General features: G+C 49.5%; 1 pseudogene; it reads right to left on the bottom strand.

The window, feature by feature from the left end:
* Positions 1-11295: 11295 nt before the first annotated feature.
* The window catches only part of LOC142440221 (YTH domain-containing family protein 1-like), a 64486-nt pseudogene continuing 60977 nt past the window's right edge, over positions 11296-14804 (bottom strand).

Raw genomic sequence — 14804 nt, 5'->3', positions numbered from 1 at the left:
CCACTGTTGCAGCCACTGTGTCAATCCATCTCCTGACTGTGCCTCTCTCTCTCTCTGTCTTTTGATTTACTGTTTTACCAAGACATCCTTTTCCAGGGATCGGTCTCTCCTGATGGCATGCCTGTGATAGGTGGGTTTTGTGTCAGCTTGGGTGGGCCAGGATTCTCCTATGATGTCATCTAACATAATATAATCAACCCCATGAGGGGAATCTTCTGGGAGCAGCCAAACAGCTGTGGGAATTCGAGAGTGGAGTGCTACCCTCAATCAGGCCATAGCCTTGATATAATTGACAGGAAGTTTCTTCCAGTGGAACATGTTGTCGGGAGAGGCCAGCCCCTGAAGAAGGACATCAGGCTTGGCAGAGCAGAGGAGCGGCGAAAAAGAGGAAGACCCTCGGTGAGGTGAACTGGCACAGTGGCTACAACAGTGGGCTCAAGCACAGGGACAACAGTGAGGCTGGCACAGGACCAGGCAGTGTTTCCTTCCATCGTGCCAAGAGTCATTATAGGTGGGGGCCCACTCCATGGCACCTAACAACAGCTGCCCTCACCAGCTCACAGCCCTGATACGATTCAGTACCAAGCGTGCGGCCCACTCGTAGAGAAGCAGACTTTGTGGGAAGGCTTCCCCATTCTTGCTCAGTCTGGGTTCTGCATCCATCGCCTCAACCTCCAGCCTTTGGACTCCAGTCAACAGTCCGATGTGCTACCTGCCAATGCGGAGGGCTCCCCTCAGAATATCCTGCTGACATGACCCTCAGGTCCATTCCAACTCAGAGTGACCCTGTAAGACAGCGCTGAACTGTCTCACGTGGCTTCCAATCATCTCCATAGGAGGTCCCAAAGGCCACATTTTCGTCCGGTGCTGCCGTTGGTGGGTTTGAAGTGGGTCATCTTGGGGTTAACAGCAAGTGCTTTAACCACTGCACTGCCAGGGTCCAATCAGACTCTGTTGTATTATTTCCCTGCATGGATTCTGAGATGACCAATTCTGCGTCTCTCGGTGTCTGATGGCTTCTAGGAATGCTGAGCATCCCTTTGCTGTTTCTAGAAGCATCTGCCTCCATCCTCACATGGCATCTGTCTTCCCTCTGTGCGTGATGACTTTTCCATTTGGTCCTTGTCCAATGTATAATGATTAAGGGATTAGGATTAGGACTTGTCCTGCTCAGGAATGACTTTTTTTAACATAACTGATAACATCTGCAAAGAAAAATCATCTCTCCTCAAACAAGGTCATATTCACCAGTGCAGAGGATAAGATTTTAACATATCATTGGGGGTGGGTAGGAGTGTAGGGAAGACACGATTTGATCAGTTCAGTCCTTAACACTGACCAGAGTAAAAGAGGCAGCTTCCTCTGCCCAGTCCAGACTTTGTGACTCAAACCAAACAGAACCGACTGCCATGGAGTCTGTGTCGCCCGCAATCACAATCGGCATGGTGAGCAGTACAAAGTCACCAGAGAACGATTGGGCTTTCTACTCCGGTAAAAAGTGACCGTCTCAGAAACCCACAGGGCATTGCTCTGATTCAGCACTGACTGGATGGCAGCAAGGTCAAGGCCAATATGCGCTTCCCTGGCCAGGTAGATCCTCCCATGTTTCTTCTCAGCAGGACTACCCAGAACCTCCACATCTTGGACCACTTGTTTGGTGAGCCTTGGGCCATTGTGCTCTTCTGAGCCGGGGGTTCCTGTCTCAGACAATAAATCCCCGTATGACCAGCATGTGGGACTCCCTCTGCCACCAACCCAGTTACTGCTGCTGGGTCCGCTGACCTTGAGCTTGCCTCTTTCACCAACTCTCATCAAACCCCCACACAAGCTGGCCAAGGATTCATTAGATGAAAGACTTTCTGTGTCTCCTCTCCACAGCCAAACTCAAGGAGAATTTCTAATTTCCTGCAGCACCCCCATGTCCTGTGGATCCCTCTCCAAGGGTTTTGCTGTACCAAAAAATATTGATTTCTTGAGGAAGAAGCCAGAATTGATTCAGCCTTTCCAGAGGCCTTCATGAGAAGACTGCCTGCCAGCTTGAGACACCGGCACGTGAGTCCCAGCAGGACGTTGTCACAGGCCACAGCCAAGCAAAGCCCCCCCCCCCAGTCCCATCCCAGGTGCAAGCTTCACAATCACCTCATTAGACTGATTTACCATTGCACAGAGACAAAAGCCCTGATCATGGACTGCAGGAAGGCTGATGTAAGAAGAACAACCCCTATGTGACCTTGGTGATGTTGGGAACAAGCGTTACTTAGCATCTCTGGGTTTCAATCATCTCATCTATACAATGGACATAATCACACATCTCTCCTGAATTGGGAGGACCAAGAACAACCGGATGCATCTGAATTATGGTGTTGTCAAAGAATATTAATAGTACTGTGGACTACCGAAAGAACAAGCAAATCTATCGTGGAAGGAGTACAGCCAGAAGGCTCCTTCGAGGCAAAGACAGTGAGACTTTGAGTCTCATCTACTTTGGACATGTTGTCAGGAGAGCCCAGTCTCTGAAAAAGTCATCGTCTTGCTAAAGAGTCAGAAAAAAGAAGGAAGAACCGCAATGAGATGGGTTGATGCAGTGGCTGCAACAATGGGGCTCAAGCATAACAGCAATTGTGGGGACGGTGCAGGACTCGGCAGTGCTTTGTTCTGCTATTTGTGCCACAACTGACACAAGGGCCACTAACAACCCCTGTGCTTTCCAGGGGCCCATCTCAGAGAAAAGTCATGAATGTGATCATCACAGACCGGGAGCCCAAGGAAGGCCTCTTTTCTCTCTGGACACCAAGAAAATGAACAGTGTTATTGGTGTAGCGGATGGAAGGGGTGAGTCGGGGAGGCAGAATGAGGACACAGGTTTGTGTTTGAAGCTAGCACAATTCATACCTTCTATATGGATTACATCACAGCAAAAAGAAAGAAAAACATTCTCACAACTTAGCCAACAACAGCAACAAAACAGCATGATAAATGGAGAAAAGATTGAAGTTGTTAAGGATTTCATTTTACTTGGATCCACAAGTCAACACTCATGGAAGCGGCTCAAGAAATCAAAGGATGTGTTACTTTGGGCAAATCTACTAAAAACATTAAAAACCAAAGATGTCACTTTGAGGACTATGGTGCCCCGACCCAAACCTTGGTATTTCCAATCACCTCATACACATGTGAAAGCTGGATAACATGGAAAGAAGATTGCAGAAGAATTGGTGGCTTTGAAGAATGGTGTTAACAAAGAATCTTAAGCACACTGAGGATTATCAAGAAATCAAAGACACCTGACGCAGAAGCATAGCCAGATTGCCGCTTAGAAACAAGAACCAGGAGACTGTGGACTTGTTCTCTTAGGGAAGGACATTGTCCTTGGTTTTCTAGAGAGTCCATAAAAAAGAGGAAGACCTCAAGGAAGTGGATGGACACACAGGCTGCAGCTATAGGCTCAAATAGACAAAAAGAGGAGGGTAGAAAAGCAGGCAGCAGTGCTTTGTTCTGGTGTGCTGGTGTTCTAGGTGGTAACTAACAGGTGCAATTCCAATAAAAGAGACTTTCCCCAGATTATCAGTCTTCGTAGCTAGTGCTGCTGTCATGGGAAAACCACATTGGGGCGGGGGGGAGAGGCAGACTTTAAAGAACAGACATTGGCATTCTCACAGTCCAGGATGCTGGCAGTCTGAATTCAGGACACTGGCTGGTAAACACTCGCTCTGTTGGATCTGGGGAGGGTCCTGGTCTCTTTTAGCCTCTGTGACATGACAGTTCCTTGGCGATCTCCACGTGGTGTCTATCTTTCCCTGTTGGTGCGTATTTCTATGTCCAAGTGCCTCTTTCAATGACCCAGAAATGATGGGTCTGGGGCATACTCTATGCTGATATGATGTCATTGATGTAACAAAAAGATCCTATTTTAGAAGAGGATTACATTCCCAGCTCTAGGAATTAGAAATCCAATACATTTAAGGAGCCACAGTTCAATCCATAGCACCATTTTTTAAAATGCTTAGAAATTCCTTGTTATATATCTGGAAAAAAAACTTTTCATGTTCTATTTTAAAAGAATCAAAAACGAAATCCTCAAATGTCACTGCCAAGTCATCAGCTCCAACGCGCAGCAACCCGATAGGACAGAGTAGAAGTGCCCCTGGGAGCTTTGGAGGCTGTGATTCTTTCAGGGACAGAAAGTTGCACCTGTGAGTAGCACCTGGTGGTGGTGGACTACAGAGTTGGCAGGCCAGCTCGGACTCAGCAGGTCATCGGGGCTCTTTTACATTTGATGGAGCCAAAGTGCACACACGTGGAGTTCGCCACTGAACCACCTCTCAGCGCCCAGGTCAGCACCGAGCTGCTTTTACAGTCACGGGAAAGCAGCTGTCCAAAAGTACACAGCATGGCCTCTGCTTAGCCCTGGGCCAAAGCAGCTTGGGAGACAGAGAGAGGTGATCATTTGATTTTGGACATTAAGATGGCAAATCTTCAGCACGTAATGTTTGGCACCACCAAATAACCGTCAGTTTTTCGTACTGTCGTGGCTCGCATGTTGCATGAAGCTCTGGCATGAGTCAGTGACACCTGGTGGGTCACAGCAGAACGTGGTCTGACTCATTCTCTTTGGGCCCAGCATCAGGAGGGATCGATTTCCGGTTGAGGACTCTGTGTTTGGTGAAACCGAGGGCCGGTGAGAACATGCAGGTCCTCCGGGAGAGGGACTGTCACAATAGGCACACGGATGGACTCAGGAAGATAACTCGGGACTGGGCAGCTTTCTGTGCTGTTGTCCTGATGGTCACCAAGCGTCAGCATCAACGAGACCACAGCCAGTTAGTAAGTAGATGGCTACAGACACAAAGGAAGCCCTCATTCGGTGGGACCGAGACGAGAGCACAAGAAATGCGTGGAATGTCTCATCGGTGACACCGAAGGTCATGGTGAATCATAGCCAACTGGACAACAATTAAGCATGCTCAGTCAAGACAGCTTTTACGCACAAGCGCAAGCATCAAAGTCCAGCACCATGCACCTCTGCCGACGTGCATTCTGTGAGCGCAGATGTAGCCTCTCAGAATGTGGATTGGTATCCATATAACTGGCATCTTTCCATCTCCTCCTGGGGTGGTTGGGTGAATTATAAGCAAAGAAATAAATAAATGAAGTGATGCAGCTGAAACAGATAATAGTGTGCTAGGCATGAGGCAGACACATAATAAACGTGTTTTGAATTTTATGACCCAACCGTAAGGGAATAATTAAATGCGACCACAGTCAACCTCCAGGAGAGCTGTAACGAATGACGGTGAGTGCAAAATGCTCAGGAGCGCAGCTGCCTTGCAACGAGAACATAGAGCCTGCTCTGTGACATGGACTCTCACAAGTCCCACAAGTCACTGTGCAGGGACTCAGGACTGGGCAGCATTCTGGGATCAAAGCTACTGTTGTGGCTGCTCAGGTTCCCTGGGCTTGATGCGCTCAGCTGCTACCTGCAAGGTTGTGAGTTCTTGTCCCCACAGAAGCCAGTGGACTTGCCAGTCTACTTCCCCCCAAACCAGCCATTGAAAACTCACTGAGCACAGTTCTCTGACACACACGGAGAGGCCACGCATGGGGGTCAGCGCCACAGCACCAGGAAAGCTCTTAGCAATGAGGACACAGGGTGCAGAGGTAAGCAGATGGGCATGTGCTGGAAGCCAGACCCAAGTGAGTTAGAGACGTATCCCGTTTCACAGCTACCCGCTGCATAGCATTGGCGAGTGTCTTGCCGTCTAAGTTTCTGCATCTCGGTTGTCCCGTCTACGTAACATCAGAAGCCACTGCTGCCTCTCACAGGGGGGTGGTGAGGGTGGAAGTGTATGGGATGCAAAGCCTAGAGCTGCCCCCCCCAAAATGTTAATGATCAGTGGGTCAGAGCTAATGCCCGGAGCAGAAGGAGGTCCTGTCCCCATGAGCCAACTCTGACTCACAGCAGCCATAGAGACAGAGCAGGACTGTGCTCTGCGCTACAGGGTATTCATAGATGGGGTTTCTGAGGTAGATCCCAGGCCAATTTTCTGAGATGACAGTGGGTGGGTTAGAACCACCCACCTCTCAGTGAGCAGCTACAAGCTTGGGGTGGGGTGGGGAGGGGGAGGCTAATCTGCACTTGAAGATCATGGAGGGCAGTCTGTTCCTGAAGGTTGCAGGTAGATGCTGGGGGACCAACACCCCAGTTCTAACCCAGAGCATCACAACCACTCTCATCAAGCACCAACTACGCTCAGTGAAATCCAATCTCAAATAAAGCCTTGCCTAAGCTTTTTGTGCTTCGTTTATTGGGTCATTAAAAGTTTTTTTTTTTTAAACAGCATTCTAGATGCAATGTCGTTGGCCAGACGCTTAATATACCCTATCTAGCCCCTGCAGGCATTGTGCTCATGTTCCGCAGTTTTCCGGCTTCAGTGAAAATAGTCATTTCTTACAATTGGTAAAGAACTCTCTTTCAACTTAAGAACCAGTTTGTTTGGGGTTTTTTTTCCCCATCTTCTGTCTCTGAGAAAATAGGGTGTGCAATTCTGTGGACCTTTTGGAAGCTGCAGGCATCTCGGGTTGCATGTGAATGGAATGTTTCCATGACCTTTTTGAAGCCCCCTTGTACTTGTGGTGTGGACAGAAGAACACAGAAATGTTACTTGCATAATATTATAATTATTGTTATCAATCATGCTACTATGCAGCACTACATGGGGACCTTATTTTTCTAGAAGAAAAACCAAATGAGCCCTTTCTCAGTGAGAAGTAGCAGAGTGAGGGGCAGTTTGCTCAGTGGTCTGCAAACACATGGGTGAGGGTCCCAGTCTTGGCCCCGCCTTTTCTTCTTCTTCTTTAATAAATCATTTTTGGGGGGGTTCTTACAGCTCATATCACAATCCACACATCAATTGTATCAATCATATTTGTACATATATTGCCACCATCATTTTCAAAACATTTCCTTTCTCCTTGATATGAGCTCTTTTTTCCCTCCTGCCCCAACCCTCCCATCCTCGTGAGCCCTTGATAAATTATAAACTATTATCATTTTCATAGGTGGCTGTGAGCAAGTCATGGAGACTTCCAGAAAATGAGGAAATGTCAGTGCAGTTGCAGACCTTCCAGGTGATGATGAGTCAAAGCTACCCTGTGGGACAGAGCAGAACTGCCTCACACAGTTCCCCAAGGCTGGAATCTGTACAGAAAGAAGCCTGAGTGGTGTTGTGGATTAAGGATTGGGCTGCTAACCACAAGGTTGCTGGTTTAAAACCATCAGCCACTCCGAAGGAAAATGATGAGACTGGCTACTCCCAAAAGATTTGCTGTGTCCAAAGCCCTAGTGAGCAGTTCTGCGCTGTCCCATAAAGGGGCTAAGAGTAGGAGTTGAGACACTTAGTCTTCTTCTCTGCTACAGAACTACTGGTGGTTCGAATCACCAGATCTTTGGATCAGCAGCCAATCCCTTGCCACTGCTCAATCAGGGCACCACACCAACAAAATGTTGCCTGCTTAACCACATCCCAGAGGGTTTGGCACAAAATGAAGCCTCCCAGAATGGTAGTAGTATTTTATTAGACGGTTCCAGTGAATGCAGATGATGGATTGTTCACACCCTTAGTCAGCTGTCAACCACTCACCATGCATTCATCACTCACCATCCCAATAAGAAGTTCACATCCTAGCCAGGATAAAGTCGCCTTCCCATCCTCCTGGTTGCCTGGGAGGAGGCCAGGTCAAAAAGCCGAAGGCGATCTGAAAGGACCGTCAGCTGAACTTCCTGGGCCTCAGTCTTCTCTGCCACACTGGCTGGTCACATCTACCTCACCAGCTTGGTGTGACTATGGATGAAAAAGAACATTTGTCGTTGGGTTGCTTCGCCCTCACGCTGGCACCCTGCAGGTCAGAGTGGAACTGTGCTCCACCGGGAGTTCAATGGCTGACCTTCAGGGACTGGGTGGCAGGGCTTCCTGCCGAGGTACCTCTTCATGAACTACAGCATTCTGATGAGCAGCCAAGGGCTCAATGGTTTTCACCACCCAGACTTTGAAATAGTGGCTGGCATGTATAAAATGCCCCCAATGCTGTATCGCCCATAGTTGTCACTCAGCACATGACAGGCTCTTTTTGTGGCCACCGTGTCATCCACAGCTGTCCACACAGGAGGACAGGGCAATGGCCCCTGTGTCCCTTGGAGCTGAGCAGTGCCCTGGCCTCTTCAAGGTTGCTCAGCAGGATGCAGGAAGAGTTTAAACCTGGCCCCTGGGCTCTACCCCAGTGTTGTTTCTAATACCCTGCCGCTGTCTCAGCCTATCATACAGTGAAAGTTTCCTGTGTGGTGAGAGGCTGGGCCGCTGCCCTCACCCTGGTCTGGCATGGGAAGGCACAGGCAGCAATTCAGCAGGGCAAGGGAGCGAGCGAGGGCTCACCTCCTTTCTGTGCCTCCTCCCCTCTCCTCCCTGCTTCTTCTTCCTCTCATTTTCTTTTCTCCAGGGCTTCACCACCCACACAGTCAGCCACATACTGATGAAGTTAATAATCAGGGTGTCAGCTTTAAATACCAGTTAGCTCAAGGGATAGAACCTACTTGTCAAAAAAAATAGCAAAGGAAGATTCCAGTTGGATTAACACTAGCTCCGCTGCCCCAGCTTGTGACACAGTTACAGTGCATCGATGCACGCACGCATGCATGGATTTATTTTTTCCCTTGGACAGATATTTATGAGTTTTGGGCTAAGGAGTGGAGCTGCTAACCAGAAGATTGGCAGTTCATACCCACCAGCCAGTCTAAAGGAGAAACCCTAAGGATCATTATGAGTCAGAACGGGCTCTATGGCAAGGGATTTGGTTTGAGTTATTAGGTGATAAGTATTTTTCTGGGTCAGAGGCCAGCAAATCTTGTCTGGAAATAACAGGATAGTGAATGTTTAGAGCTTTGAGGGCCCATTTCTGTGCTCATTGTTATTAGCTTATTTCCCCCATCACCTCCTGTCATATCCCCCAGAAACAATTAATACGGTTACCGATAGATCTTGGATAGATTTACTGGTTAGTCTACTGAGTATAGATTTACCTAGGCTGGATTTCCTATACAGAAGTACTTACCAAAAATGATAACAATAACAAGGTAAAACAAAAATTTTGGCCAAAAGAAAGTAGGAAATATCAAAAAGCTAGAACACAATTAAAGTGGGCCAAAAGGTACTCAAATGACAGTGTTGCATTTTAACCTCACTACACCCGCAGTCGTCTACTTCCTAATGCAGTCTGCATGACAGACAGCAAGGCGATGCAAATCCCTAGTCTGTCAGCAGCAGTGATTCATGGAGGCTTAATCCACATGCAGGTCCCCTTCATTTTATTTATTTCTTGTTGCAGTTAACAGAAATAACTTTTAAATGATACAAAAGGGAGATAACGTGATAAGAAATTATATTTTAGCATAACTATATCTTCCATAACAGACTTTGCAGTTCTCTCTGGCTGATAGCAAGGCCCGAGACTATGGACAGACAGATGGAATTCTTGGGAGGCTTAATCTACATGAGGACCTTACAAATGGACTTTGGGCTTCCACTGTCTTCAGTAACAAACCAGGTGTTCAAAAATTAAACTCTGATACCATTCCCTCTTCAGGTTTGGATTGTATTATTTACAATCCTAGGATCACACAGACTGGTATGGGTCTTCCATGTGGACTTAGTTGACACCTCATTTAGATGTCTGCTTGGATTTTGTTGTTGTTTTTTTCAATGTACTTTAAAATTTTTTAAATTTATTTTTAATAAATAATTTCATTTGAGGCTCTTACAGCTCTTATAACAATCCACACATCAATTGTTATCAAGCATATCTGTACAATATTTTGCCATCATTATTTTGAAAACATTTTCTTTTTACTTGAGCCCTTGGTATCACCTCCTCTTTATTCCCTCCCTCCCTTCCCCTTCCATCCTTGTAAACCCCTGATAATTTATTTATAAATTATTTTTATTTTCATATTTTAGACCATCCACTGTCTCCCTTCACCCACGTTTCTGATGTTTGTCACCCCATGGCAGGGATTGTATGTCGACCATTACAATCAGTCCCCCCTTTCTTCCCCTTCTTCCCACCTTCCCCCACACCCATGGTATCGCTACTCTCAATATCGGTCCTGAGGGGTGTACCTGTCCTGGATTCTCTGTGCCTAGACCTCTTATCTGTAGCAATGTACATGCCCCTGTCTAACCAGATTTGTAAGACAGAATGGGAGTCATGATAGTTGGGGTGGGTGGGTGGGTAAGGACTAAAGAACTGGAGGAAAGTCGTGTGTTTCGTCAGTGCTGTACTGCGCCTTGGTTGCCTCATCCCTTCCTTGTGACCCTTCTGAGAGGGGATGTCCAATTGTCCACAGAAGGGCTTTGGGTCTCCATTCTGACCCCCTCACTTCATCAAAATGGTCGTTTTGGGTTTTCTAATGCCTGATACCTGATCCCATTGACACTTGTGAGCACACAGGTTGGTGTGTTCTTCCATGTGGGCTTTGTTGCTTCTGAGCTAGATGGCCACTTGTTTACCTTCAAGCCTTTAAGACCCCAGACACTATCTTTTAACAGCAGGGCACCATCAGTTTTTTTCATCACATTATCTTTTTTTTTTTGCTAAACAGGATCGTTTATTAAGGTTTATATGCTTCTAGAGGACAGGGTCCTGCAGCTCATGCCGTACCCGCAGCCAGTAGAGTGGGAGAAGGCAGCCACTCTCACACAATTCTACAGGGTACAGCTTGAGTCAGTCAGCTGCGGCCCCGCTAGGCAGGGACTGTGGGGAGCACAGCGGTGGCGGGTGCTGGGCAGCAGGTGGGGCCCCTTCCAGAAAGACTCAGGCTCCTCCCACCACACATCAGCCATGAATGGGGCTTATTTTTGCCTTTGTACCCATTCCACAGGCCAAGGAGGGCCAGCACAGACGGTGACATGGTGGGCGTCACAACAGTGGTGCCCCACCCTTTACTGGTGGGCTCTCAAGTGAGAAAAAAGGGGAAACAAAACATGAGCCCCCCAAAACAAAGGGCCCACATCCAGCCCCCGCAGCCAGCACCTTCTCCGCTTCCCACTGCCCACACTCAGTGGGAAAGGATGGGACGGAACCAGACAGTTGCGGGGTGGGGGATGTGGGCTGGGCAATAACCAGGGGCCAGGAGCCTCACTGATCCCAAATGAGGGGTAGTGTAGAGCAACCTAATTTCTGCCGAATTAAAGAAGACTCTTTGGGCTGTTAGGTCATGCGTGTCTTCAGGACACCGCCATTGTTCTAGGGCAGTCGGACAAGGACCCGCGGCAGAGCTGGCACCAGGAGAAGCACCACGCCGACAGTGTGCAGCCTTCTTTCACGAAGTACAGTGTCAGGGAGGTTAGGAAACCAACTCAAAAATGGTTTCCTCAGACCCCGCAGCTCCATGCTCTCCTCCTCCTCCTCCTCCTCCTCCTCCTCCTCCTCCTCCTCCTCCTCCTCCTCCTCCTCCTCCTCCTGCTTCTTCTCATCCTGGGAAAGGCCGTCGGAGATGGAGGTGGTGTGCTCCCAGGGTGCAAGAATCTTGAGCACTTGCTTGGCCTTCTCCAAGGGCACCTGCTGGGTGTCCTCGGAGTTGGTGACAGGCTTGTGGTCTTTGTTCTCCAGCCAGATGTGCCGCAGCTGGTTGTCGGGCACCGCCTTGACCAAGATCCACTTGACGTCAAACTTGCCCTCGCACTTGTCCTGGGACCAGACGCCTGCGCTGGTGCCCTCGTCCACCGTCCACTGCATCTCGGTCAACGCTGCCGAAGTGCCCGCTGCCCTTGACGTTGTAGAGCAGGTAGTGCGGGCCCCTGCTTGCCCAGGGAGCCAGTGGAAGGTGCTGCCCAGTCCAACCGCTAGTTGCGGTGCTCTGCACTGCGCCGGGATGGAGCACTGGATGGAGCAGCGCACGTCCTCGCAGTAGCTCTTGATGATGACCACACGCCCCTGCTTCAGGCTCCAGTTGAATGCCTTTGGGTTGTACCTGTGGGCCACCTTCTGCTTCTCAAGGATGGGGTGTACTGGGCTGGGCACTGCACCCTGGCTGAAGGCCGCTTTCCTGTTGTGTGGGGCTCTCCAGCAAGTCTGGGGTGGGGCTGGGAGTTCTGGTACAGAGGTGGGGCCAGAGGGGACAGGTTGGGCCAGGGGTTGCTGTGACAGGGCCGCCTAGGGGGAGGGTACCTGCTGGGGAGCCGAAGCCTCAGAAGGGGTCCTTTGTCGTCCCAAGTACCATGTTATGATTAAGGGGCAGGGCCAGCATTGTGCCACCCATCACAGGCCCGCCCTTGCCCTTTACCTTGGCCTGGGCCTTGGCCGGCTTGCTGGCATGGCTGCCCAGGAGGTGGGCTTTGACACGGCAGGCTGACGCTGGCTCCCCGGTTGCCAGAGAGGACACCGGTCATCGCGGCACTGCTCACGGCAGAGCCCACGGTCTTGACAGCAGACGTGGCCACTTCGCCGATCTTCAGGCCCACCATGCGCTGCTCCGGGCTGTTCATGCCAGGGGCCTTGCTGAGGGTGTTGCCGTGGAAGCCCACATGTCCATCCACAATCGTGCCGCCAGGGAGCTGGGTGGGTAGATGTCGCTGCTGCCATAGGCTGCGCTCTGCACCTGCTGCTCCTGGGACCCACTGCCCCCCCACCCCCATGCTGAAAAGGCAGGTTCTGAGGGGGCGGGGAGGGAGGAGTGACACCTGTGCTGTTAGATGCTGCTGCCCAGGCCCCCGGGCTGCCCAAACACAGCATCATGCTTTAAGCCGTGGTTCCTGTTGTGGTGGCCCTAGCAGGTGAGGTATAGGATGGGAGGGTCCCCTCCTGTCTACCATGGGATCTCATTGAGGGCTAGGGAGAGCTGATGGACAGCGGGTAGTACTGGACAGGTAGGGGTCTGTCATTGACAGGTAGCTGCTGCTCTGTAACCCAGCTTTGTCCAAGGTCTCCCCAAGGACAGTGACATCAAGTTGCCTGTCTCCTGCCTGGCCAAGGCTGGCCTCACCAGTGTCTAGTCATGTGGCCGAGCTGGTGGGCAGCTGGAAGGGCCTTCAGAGGGGTGCCCAGGCAACAGTGGGGTCAGTGCTCAGCAGACACTTCGGGGTGGAGGAGAGCAGGAGAGAGAGAGTTCGCCACATTATCTTATGCACCCATTTTGTCTTCATTGATTGTGTCAGGAAGATGAGTATCACAGAATGCCAGATTATTAGATCAAAGTGTTCTTGCATTGAGGCCCAATGTCCATCTGCTACCTTAATACTTAACCTATAAATATATGTACATAGACCTATATCCCTATCATTACATATTAATATATTTACATATGTACATGCCTGTTTATATCTCTATAAATGTTTTTGCCTCCTAGTTCTTTCCTCTATTTTCTTTTACTTTCCTCTTGTCCCACTCTCATGGATCAACCTTCATTGGGCTCTCCGTACTTCCTCTCGGCTACATTGCACTTGATCGAACCCCACCAGGCATTCTATGCCCTCCTCGCCATCGATTTTAGGTCTCTTGCTGTTCCCTTGTCCCTGGGTTTGTTGGCTCTCCACTCTCTTTCCCACACCTCCTTCTCTCCTCGTCTCCCCAGAACCTTTGGTCCCATTGTTTTCTCCTCGGATTGTGTATCCTGTCTATCTTATATAGACAGACATGAAAAAAAAGAAAAACACAACAAAAATGCCTTATGAACAGTTCCAGTTCTGTCTGCTGACCCTTATGAAGCTTACTCATTTGAAGGCTTGACGATTCCAGATGTTATTCTTCGAACAGATGGGAGCCATCTAGTTTCTTCACAGCACTCAAATTTTCAGTGGTTTCTTCATGAGGGCAAGCATCGAGCCGGGCCATGTCACACGAACTCATTGTTAAGCATCAATGCAGCATGCTCTACCTTCTCTATACCTTAAATCAGACTTCCTCAGCAGCTTGCAATGTGGGTGTCACTATTCACGTTTTAAAGGTGAAGGAACTGCAGCCCACCCCCCCCCCCAAGCCATTGTGTAGTAGAAAAGACCTGGCAACCTGTCTCATAAAGGGTAACAGACTCAGACCCCTAACGAAGCAGGTTTCCTCTGTTATCTAGAGTCACTATGAGTCAGAGTCCACGTGGCAATGCACAACAATAACAACCATGTGCCTGGCAGTGTTGAAAGCACTGTGGAGGCCAACTCATGGCAACCCTACAGGACAGGGTAGAACTGCTCCTGGGGCCTTCTGAGATCAGAACTCCTGATGGGAGTAGCAAGCCTCCTCTTTCTCCCTTTCCTCGTTGAGCCGACTTTGCAGAGGAGAGATCAAAACTATAACATGCAATTGATGATAAGTTCTCGGTGGAGAGAGTGGTCAAGAGGAGGAGAGTGGCCAGTGAGAACCTCTCTCAGGAGCTAACACCAGGCAGAGGAAATGAGGAAGCAAGCCACCTGGTTCACGGAGCAAACATAGCAGGTACAAAGGTCTGCAGGCAGAAGACGGCTATGTGAGTGCTATGCAAACGCCAGTCACGAGGAGAGAAGAGATCCTCCGAACGGCCAGGAGTCAGGGTGCAGGGACCTGCTAGGCCCTTTGACAGAGGCTGGCTCGTGTTCTGGGTGAGCTAGAAGGTCCTGGGAGAGTTGTACAGCGACTGTTCACAGCCAGCAAGCATTACAGAGAGGCTTCATGGCCCACCGTTTTCTTGACTCACCTTGGGTCGAATAGATACCAACCACGATGGGCCCTGTGTCAGTAGAACTGTGCTCCGCAGAGTTTTCTTTCTTTCTCTCTTTTCATAG

The sequence above is a fragment of the Tenrec ecaudatus genome, chromosome 2, assembly GCF_050624435.1.
Source record: "Tenrec ecaudatus isolate mTenEca1 chromosome 2, mTenEca1.hap1, whole genome shotgun sequence".
NCBI classification, from domain to species: Eukaryota; Metazoa; Chordata; class Mammalia; order Afrosoricida; family Tenrecidae; genus Tenrec; species Tenrec ecaudatus.
Note: the sequence above shows the minus strand (reverse complement) of the source record. Positions and strands in the feature narration are given on the sequence as shown.